This window comes from Scardinius erythrophthalmus (genome assembly GCF_964197995.2).
Source record: "Scardinius erythrophthalmus genome assembly, chromosome: 12".
In the NCBI taxonomy this organism is placed as follows: Eukaryota; Metazoa; Chordata; class Actinopteri; order Cypriniformes; family Leuciscidae; genus Scardinius; species Scardinius erythrophthalmus.
In genome coordinates, this window is record NC_138232.1 from 16,366,414 (window position 1) to 16,377,014 (window position 10,601).

Sequence of the window (10,601 nt, forward strand, 5' to 3'; positions counted from 1 at the left end):
GGTGAATCACATATCGTCAAACAAGCTTTTAATTTATACCATGGATTATAATGCATGTTATCAGCTGATTTTACAGTTCCTCAGATTCAATTTCAGTGAAGCCTAGAGCAAACTATATGTTAAACAGTTAATCAAACAGTTAATCTTTTTATTTCAATTAATCATTGAAATGATTGAATTTTTGACATTTTACATTTTAAGGCTTTTTCTGAATTGCCTCAAATGTAATGCAACTAAATCAATGTAAATTTCCTGTTAAAAAAGGTTACACTTTATTTTAAGGTGTCCTTGTTACAGTGTAATTATACATTTACTTACTGAGTAATATCAATTAACATGTACTTACTATAGGGTATGGGTTAAGGAATATGGTTTGTTTAGGGGTAGTTCCTTGTAATTATGCATAATTTACAGTTATTACTACAGTAAGTACAGGTAACACTGTAAAAGGACAGAAATAAAGTGTAAAAAAAAAAAAAACACTGGCAGCCATGGTTGGCAGAAATTCACCGTAAAACATACTGTGACAATGTTTACGGTATTACGAGATGGCATTTTGATTGTATATTTTACAACTTATAACCATATATTGCATTAAGTGATATGTTAGTATACCAACCCAAACTACCAAAATTTTTGTTTTTTATGTACCTTAAAATTTACTGATAACCACCATGATAATACAGCTGGCAAAACAGAAAGCCACATGACAAATTCATTGTAAGTGGGTCACAGGTTCATACATGCAAAGACAAAAAAACATCAGGGTAACATGCAATAAGCATTAACTAAATAACCCAAAACACCTTAATTTACATTACTAATAACAAAAAATAAAAATAACCAAGACTATTTTAATGAAATATAATCATATATGTGATGTGTCATGCAGGGACTGGGAATGTCATTTTACTGTTGTTGTTTTTTGTAAATAAAAAAAATGTACAGTATTTTACATTAAAGGTGCATTGCGCAAGTCTTTGAGTTTTTGCAGAACTATGCCCCCTCTGGCGACAAGCAAAACTGCAACACTGCAACTGAACGCGCATGACGTCACGCCCAGTCTCAAATTCCGACCCGAATCCCTCTTTTTTATTTTACTGTACAGGATTATAGAGGCAATCGCAGTGATCAGAGAAGGGCTCATTCAGCCCATCAGGCAATTGTTTAAGCATGTATGGGTTCGAAAAACGGGTATTTTTAACATGAAATGTTGCGCAATGCACCTTTAAAATGAAAAATAAACCATTCACAGTTTTTCACCATATGGTAAGGTAACTTACAGTTAACCAGTTAAAATTTTCTTACTGTAGCTTTTACAGATTTGATGAAAAGACACAAATCCAATATATTTTGTTATTCTGAATTGTGAATATTATAAGCTGTCAACTTCACTTTTTCATGCCAATAACCGATTCCTCAATCAAAAATACAAGTAGCAGGTGTAGACATCAAAGACAAACGAAATAAGAAAAAGCTGTAAGATGCAACATAGCAACACAGCAAAAGACGTTCATCGTGTATATATTAATGTTCAACACCTCATGACTGACAAATCTACTATGTTGGCAAGCAGCAAATCGTCTGACAAGAAGCTTTAAACATCTGACAATATGAAAGCTCATAACATCTGTAACAAAACTTTAGTTTCCAGCATGTTGCCAGCATGCCAGCATTACAAAGTTACATACTCTCATAACAAAGACATATACAGAGAAGCTTGGTGCCAGACAGGGCATTAATAAAAAAGGATTAGCCTACTTAAAAACATATTTACATATGACCTACATCTCTGACACTACTACACCCCCAACAGTCTGGATACATTATTGGAGCCCACTGAGAAATAGTACGGCTCTAACAGGGCTGTTTCTACACACCACATTAGAATGTGCATACTAAAATCTCAGCATTTGTAAGATGGTTGTTCAATGTGTTCTTTTTTCTTTTTTTCTCTGTATCTGAAAGCACTTCAGCTGACTTCTACTGTAAGAGCCATATTTCATACTTCAGAATATATATTTTCATATTTTAATTATGTAAATTTGTTATAATAGGCCTAATTACGGTGTGTGTATATATATATATTTCTCTAATATATATATATATATATATATATCTCAGTTGTTAAAAGAAGGTTGTTGCACATGAGGATTATAATGTAAGAAGACTGAACGAAATGTGATTCTTTGTTGACTTGGAAAATAAAAGTCTGCTAGTCATGGATACAAGATCAGAAGATATGTGTCAAAACTCGTGGCATAACTAAAAGACAATCACATGTTACGTACAGCAACATTAGCTCCCCTGGAGACTGCTGATGTCACTGCATATATGAGAGTGCAAGGAATGCAAGATTTCACAGTATGGGACAGATTATATCTATAAAGACCTCTATATGCAGCCCAAGCTGTGCAAATGTGAGCGAGAATGAAGGTGAGTGTAAAAAAAGATGATTTGATCCTATTAATAAATGTATACATTTATGGTAAAACCCAACTCATGTAGCACTAACTGTGTCTTTCTAATCCAAAGTGTAAATCTTTATGACAACATAAATTGTTATGAAATGATCATGAAATATGTAGGAAGACTATGTTTTGACAGTTGCGCAAGTGTCTTTCTATTGCTTAAAACAGAAAAGAATTCAGACAAAAACATCCAAAAGCAGACGCAAACAGAAATTATTGCCTAAAGAGGTCAGAAGGTTTCAACTCCTCCATTCAGCATCTGTGTAGACCTCTTTTCCAAGCTTCTCTATCTGCAGATTCTCTACGGCTGAAGAGGAGGAAAAATACAACATGCATTTGCTCTTCTGCGACATTGTATAATTGTATGTCTAAATATTCAGTATTCGTTATCAGTATTACTAATACAGTAGGCAAAAAATACCCAGATGACACACATCATCTGCTGAGATTCTGAAGTGTGCCACCAGTAGACAATCTGCTATCCCATGAGTCTATAGAAGCTGAGGAGCTGTCAGACTTAAGAGGTTGGGAAAAAAAAAATAGTTGTATGGTAATTTAGTGCAACCCAAAGGGCCATGTGTCTATCACTGGTCTAGGACACAATGAGAAGACAGTATGTGCTTGGATAGATCCCACAAATTGAACCGAACATTTGTTCAAGAGATCAACCACAAGAACATACTTAAAACCAGCATTTTTCTTTGAACATTCACATGCACTCTTACACACAGCAGCAAGCGGGTACTCATGCTCACAGTGGAACTGATTTACTGATATTGCACTCGATTCACTGATATGCAGCAAAGCTTATTTACATTCCTAACTCTCAATTCGACCCATTTTGTGCTGCCCTCACTGATAGACAGCAAGAGAAAATAGGATGACAGCTCACAGCTTAACATCCACAACCCCTCAATTCCACAAACTCTGCTTGAAATATGTCAAAATACATTCAAGTTGTTCTCTTCCAAGTATATTGGGAACAGGGACTGTCAAACAAAACAAAACAAGTAATAAAAACTCAGTGAGTGTTTTAGCGCAATTTTCTGACGTCATGGGATCACAACACTAAGAGATAGTAAATCTTTTCCTGGTTTTTTTTTTGTGCGTTCCCGAGATTAGACCTTCCTTAACATAATGCCGAAAACCCGAAGTCTCTAGGTGGTCTGGTTGAGGAGTAGATAGAAGTGCAAGATTGGTGCGCACAGACAGAACAGAAATCATGAGTTAACAATCGCAATTTTGTCCGGTGGAAAATTGCGCTAAAAACACCTTAAAAGCATCATAGAAACGTCTGTAAAATGCATGCATTAAATTCCAAGTCTTCTAAAATCATATGACAGCTTTGTGCGAGTAAAAGAATGAAAGTCCTCATTTGTTGAAAATCTTCCCTTGAAAATCTTGCTTGACAGCTGTGGTCACCATTCATTTTCAGTGTATAGAAAGGAGTAAAAAGAAATTCTTACAGGTTTCAAAACTCATGAGTAAATGATGAAAATATTTTCATTTGTGGGTGACATATACCTTTATAATGAGTTTTATGCTTAACAAAATCATGGTGTGAAACAGACTTAGGGCCTCTTTGAGGTCAAAGTGTTTCTACCATCTACACATTCACATCCACTGGACCCTCAGGGATTTCCTCACATGAAAACACAATAAGAGTAAAAGTCCGGTCAGCTCATGTGGTTCTTATACAAATCAAAGTTTACATTGAGAATATGAGATCCATGGAGTATGGAATATGCAACTACAATTAACTAGTCAGAAGATTTTCCTTTGAGTAGCTCTTAGACAGATCTTTCTGTGTTCACATGGTCTCATACTACTTTTTTTTATGCACATATGAGGAATACATTTAAAGGGCAGGAGCAGATTATATTAGCCATTGTTTCCATCTCCGTTCTGTGAGAAAAGTCCTTCAGCAGAAAACAATGGACAAGGAATCGCCCTCACAAAGCCTCACATGTGAAGCCCCAAGAGACCTCGCTATGCCAAATTCCATAACCTCCACAGAGAGCTTTCTAGTGCCCACCACCTCAGACATCCAAGAAACTAAGGAATGTGCAATATTTTAGCGTAATAGCAATAGTCGAGTCATTTAAAACATATCAGGTATAAGTATCGCAATATGTCTCTCTGTTGTTTCCATTAAAGGCCTGTTTCAGAGATCAACCAGACCATGGAATTACAGTCACTGGCGCAAGAAGCCCACATGACTGATCACAAGAGCAAAAACAAGTCTGTTTATTTCTCTAATGTCCACTGGCTTTACAAGATTTTACTTTAAGATGTGAATAATAAAATAAATAAATGCATGCATGGATAAAAATCTATAAAACATAAATATAAAAATCTATCATATAATTACTATTAATAAATAAATAAACAAATAAATAAATACATGCATAAATTATAGACATGGATGGATGGATGGATGGATGGATGGATGGATGGATGGATGGATGGATACTTGGGCTGCAGGGTCAGCAAAATCACATAGAAAGGCTCGGTATTTCTGAGTCTTAGAATGATGGTAAACTTGAAGAAAATCTTTAGGGAGTCAGAGCTCCTGGGTGGCCCTTAGGTCACATGTTTAATGTATCTCTGCATTCCTGAGAACATCAAACAGCCTGTAGGCTACCAGGAAGACATTACATGTGCAAAGAATGGCAGTGAGCCAATTATACAATGACTTTTTCAAGGGGGTTGGCAATTTTAAAGGAATTTAATCTTTCTTCTTTAACTCTGGAAAACTATGAAAATGTAAAGGCAATTTTTAGCGAGCAATCTTTCGAAGTCCCTGTTGCAACACAAATTGTAATTTGACACTATTAGCACAATTAGCTGAATATCTATTTAGTCTATTATGTTTGCTGAGTATGTCAGGCATATGGGCCCACCAGGAATTTCTATTTTATTTTTTATCTTACATAAACATCATAGTTTAACCATTGATAGTGTCTTTTTTTTTTTTTTTTCTCCCAGCCATGTAAAGAATGAGGTTTGTCAAGATAGTCTAAGGGTGGTTAAAATTGCAGCTCTGCAATGATAAATTATTCTGTTTCTGTGTTTAGAAGCATGTTGTGATGTTCAGCTGCGTTTGATATTCATTTGTTTTCAGTGCCTTCTGGAATGTAATTATTTAAAAAATTATCATTAGTGTCAAAATGATTAAGATGACCGATCAAATCAAAGAAGTTGAGGCTTTACTGTTCACAGAAGCCGAACATGAATAAAGTACAATTCGGGTTCCGAAAATATAAACTATTTTCTCCATAACAAAACTTAAACCTTTAAAGACAGCCCTACGGTGAGCTATGAGGTTGTTAATTGATGGCATTAGCTTCTGTTGAAGCTGTGCTTAACAGAAGCTGTGCTTAATAATTTAGTTTAACATCAGAATTTTAGTGAAAACTTACATTAACCATGATGCTGTTCAGAAAATTACATGAATCAGAAAGTGGAGATGTGCCAAAAGAGCTCTATAGCTCCACCCACTCCCAAGAAGCACTGCGAATTACATTATGTCCCTACGCTGTAAAAATACTTATTAGATGCATATTTTGCAATAAACTTATACATATACAGTTGTAATCAAAATTATTCAAGACCCATTGCAAATCAGGTTTGTTACAGACTTTCAGCTGTTTGCAATGAACAAATCAAACAAAAGTAATTGTTTTGCACAACACAACAAATTTTTCAAGTGGTTTCCGCAAATTCAACTGAAAATGCAACTTTTAATGATTTCTGCAGTCTCAAAATTATTCAACCCCCTGAATAGAATCCCTCACAACAACACAAATCTGCAAAAAGCACACCTCATGCAACTAATCAAGGGAGCATTAGTTGCACCAGGTGTGATTGAGCTAGAACACATAAAATATCTGAACTTGCTAGGTTTGTTGGTTTGTCACGTTTGACTACATTTTAGAAATATGGCTAAGTCAAAATAATGTTCCAAAAAGTCATCGCCCTTCACAAACAAAGAACAGGATACAAAAATTTAGCGAAGGCACTAAATGTACCTAGAGACACCATTGGAAGCATAGTTCGCGAGTTCAAAGTTAAAGGAACAGTGGTTACACTATCTGGACAGGGCAGAAAAAGGAAGCTATCATGGCTGCAGTGAAGACAGGTTCAGAGAAACCCTTGAGTGACTGCAAAAGACCTGCAGCAAGACTTGGTGGCAACAGGCACTGAGGTTTCAGCTTGCATAGTACTAAACGCAGACAGTTTCCATGCCAGAACTCTAAGACTACACCACTACTGACCCAAAAGCAAAATAAATGTGCTCAAAATCATATAAATAAGCCACAGAAGTTTTGGGATTCTGTTCTGTGGAGCGATGAGACAAAACTGGTCTCATCAATTTTGGTCCTATGGATCAGCAGTATGTCTGGAGGAAGAAGAATGAAGCATATGCTGAAAAGAACCCTCTGTCTACAGTTAAGCATGGTGGCGGCTCGGTGATGCTCTGGGGCTGCTTTGCATCCTCTGGCACTGGAAACCTGCAGCTTGTGTGAAAGGCAATATAGATTAATTGAAGCATCATGAAATCCTAGGAGAAAACGTCATGCCATCAGTGAGGAAGCTGAAGCTTGTGTGTCATTGGATCTTCCAACAGGACAATGATCCCAAGCATACCTCAAATTCCACCAAGGCTTGGTTGCAGAAGAAGTCCTGTAAGATTCTACAGTGGCCATCACAGTCACCTTAAATCTCTGGTGGGATTTGAAAAAAGGCGGTTGCAGCACGCAAACTCAAGAATATTACTGAACTGGAGGCCATTGGGCTAAGATTCCTCAGAAACGCTGCCAGAATCATAACATCAAAAGGGTGTTCTACTAAGTACTAAAGATGCTTGCCATTAAGGGGTTGAATAATTTTGAGATGGCAGAAGACATTAAAAGTGGCAAATTTCAGTTGAATTTTGGGAAACCACTTGAAAAGCTATTTCAATTACTTTTGTTTAATTTGTTCATTGCAAACAGCTGAAAGTCTGTACATTTTGCCAATAAACCTGATTTGCAATGGGGCTTGGATAACTATATAGCCTATATATATAAACAGTATAGATAACTGTTTATATATATAGCCTACATATATATACATTTTTAAATGAGTACCTAGTATTACAGGTTATTTCAATTTTACTTCTTTTACTTTTTTGCTTCTCTTAGTTGTTTCCTTTGTTTCATTTTCCCGCTCTTTGTTGGTTTGTATGGTTTTTGATTAATTAGCACACCTGTTCATCTTTGAGTTCTTTATCCTTATGTATTTAAGTCCCTCAGTTCATTCAGTTCATTGTCAAGTATTGTTTGTGCATGGCACGCTGTTTTGTTGTGTTTTATCATTTTGGATTACCTGCTTCTGTGTTATTTAATAAAAATCTACTACGTTTCTCTTTGTCAACCTTGTAGATAAATACACGGCAATTTCTTCTTCGTTTTTAATTCCATGCTGTTTGCAATGCTTCATGGGATTGGGATTTTGTCCCCTTACTAAAGCCAGTAAGTACACAGACTTGTAACTTTTTATTTTTGTCAGATTTTCAAAAACTTAAAAAATAAATCCTAGTTCTATTATCTTTTAAATTATATATCTTTAATAAATGCAATAAAAAGCGCCCATTGGCAGTGTTGCTATATGGTTACCTCATCTGAAGAATGCAGGCCTGTTCATTATTCGGCTACAGGTCAAAACATCCGCTGTGACTAACTTCTTATCTAGTTTTTACCTTTATTTAAACTTTTGAAACCCCTGAAGACCCCCAAACACCCTGTGCAAAGGAAATGACCGTCTGTACTCTGTAATGAGATTATTTTTTGTTTTATTTTGTTCATATCATTATCAGTTTTGTTCCTGCATAAACTGATTGTGGGTGAATTTCAGGTTAATTGGGACACTTTCCCAGTCATCATGACAGTGACAAATAAGCAAATCGTGTTGCTACAGTCAACGTGCAGTTTAGAAAACGCACTGCTTAATAAAGCTACATGTGTTATGTACAAAATAATATATGCACATTGACCAACCCATAGCATCTGAAAAGAAAAACACTCTCTCGGTTGCGACTGAAACTGGCAGGAAAGCGCGCTCTGCACACAGATCAAACAGGGAACCTTTCTGCATGACAGCTAGGATCTCGCCTCGGGCATCGTAGGATATTAGAGAGATCTCTACCAGCTGAGCTCACCGTCTCTGGATGGCAAAATGAGCCAGCAAATGAGCAAGCCTCCATCGCTAAATAACCAAGCCTGAGCTATTGACTGCAGACGCGCGAGATCTAGCAGCCCAGCGTCACGAGCGCAGTGCTGCACTACGGCACAATCAAACGTCTCGCATCTCTTCCAGATTGACACATAGTAACAGCCAGCTGGTCAACATTACGACAACCCAGCGGGGAGGTAAACTGAAACATCACAGCTAAGCGCGAGATGAGACTATTTGTGCAATGAGACATGGGCTTCCCACATAGACAGCATTAATAATGGCCAAATGACCAATGCTGTCAAGGTGGCCAGCTCACTATAAAAATAGCCAGGTCTGAAATAAGGGATCTAGTTTCTGGACAACCAATCTAAAAAATGTAATCATTAGTAGAAAAACAGCACACACTAAGGCTTCCTGAAATGCTCAACAAGAAATGAAAAGGGTGGATTTAAGGGAGGGTGTGTGGGATCTACTGTATAGAGGTGTGCTGTATTTTCCAAAGGTAAACATGAAAAAAGCTGAATAATGAAGCTGACAGAAGAGGAATGCATTGTCTCACATCACTTACCTCAGTCTCTGGGGGACCCTTATGTTTTTCCTACAGGCACTGCAGAGGTAAGGCAGACCTTCAAGGAAATCCAGCACAAGGAGGAAGCCGCAAGCAGCTGCGACGGCGGTAGAGGCACTCCTCACTCCCCTACACACACTCTCACAATCTGAGGCTGTGATACTGTTGTTATTGGGATTTGTGTAAGGGGACGGCAGAATGCTCTCATAACAAGCGCTATACTGTGAGCCTGAACACACCCCTCCCACAGAGCTCATCCAATAGCAGGGTCAGACACACACAAGCACACACACACACATCAGTAGTCAACACCCCCCCCCATCCAGCTTCCCCATCACATTCAAATGCTATAGGATTAAAGTAGTAGAGCATGGCTGCTAAAAGATTAAACTGGTGTTTAGCCATATTGCCTATATGCTGCTTGAGCTCTGCATCAAGAATTGACATCTGTGTGTGTGTGATCCAGCCGGTGTGTATGGTGTGTGTGTCACTGACACTGAGGTAGTGTGGTAAAGTGATTTAAAAAACAGCACACTGCTCAGTTGGGGCTGAAAGAGTGCAGGACATGCCTCTCATTCTTTGAGCGCGCTGGTCTATTTCTCTGCGATTCCAGACTCAAAAGCTTCATCCCAGGGCTGTTTTGCCTCTGACAGTAACTGCATTCTACAAGGCTTCATGGTTAACACTGTAGGGGAATAAAAAGAGGCACATTTCTTGCACAGATATTATACATTATACATAAGAATTTATATTTGGCTTATGGGGGGATACCAGGGCTAGTTATCACACTCCAATGGATAGTTAATATGTAATAATACATATGCATTATATTAACGCATAATGTTATTGGGGTAGTTTCTGTTTAAATTAAACAGATTTTTTTTTTATTCAAATTATTCAAACAGATATTGTAAATATATAGTAAATTAATTTAATTATTTATAAATTATTATATTACAATAATTATATAACATTATATTATTCTGACAAATAATAATCATTATTAGACTCATTTTAAGACAATAATATATTGCATAAAGTTGCAAGATAACGCATGTGACAACATCAACCTCAAATATTCTTGTCATAAAACAGTTCAACCACAATTGACATTTGCATGCCAGTGTGGTTACTGATATATAGCCCTTTTGACAACTAGCCTCAGTCTCCTCAACATAAAGGTGCATTCACATATTTTCCTGATAAGGGAGTTCTAGATGCTGATGTGATTTGATGCCTCTGTATAATATGTTCATTGGCAGGTGAAATTATGTGTAAAGTTATATGCTCATATAACACTTTTCTACACAGAATTTTCTTGCATGCAGTGTTTAACATTTAAT

At 36.9% G+C, this 10,601-nt stretch overlaps 1 protein-coding gene across 1 annotated transcript in view; it reads right to left on the minus strand.

Moving 5' to 3' along the window:
- kank4 (KN motif and ankyrin repeat domains 4) overlaps positions 1–10,601 on the minus strand; it is a 57,726-nt gene that overhangs the window by 45,665 nt on the left and 1,460 nt on the right. Inside the window, exon 2 of the mRNA XM_081381046.1 lies at positions 9,259–9,943. The gene's annotated coding sequence lies outside the window, so the exon portion shown is untranslated. The remainder of the gene's footprint in view (positions 1–9,258; positions 9,944–10,601) is intronic.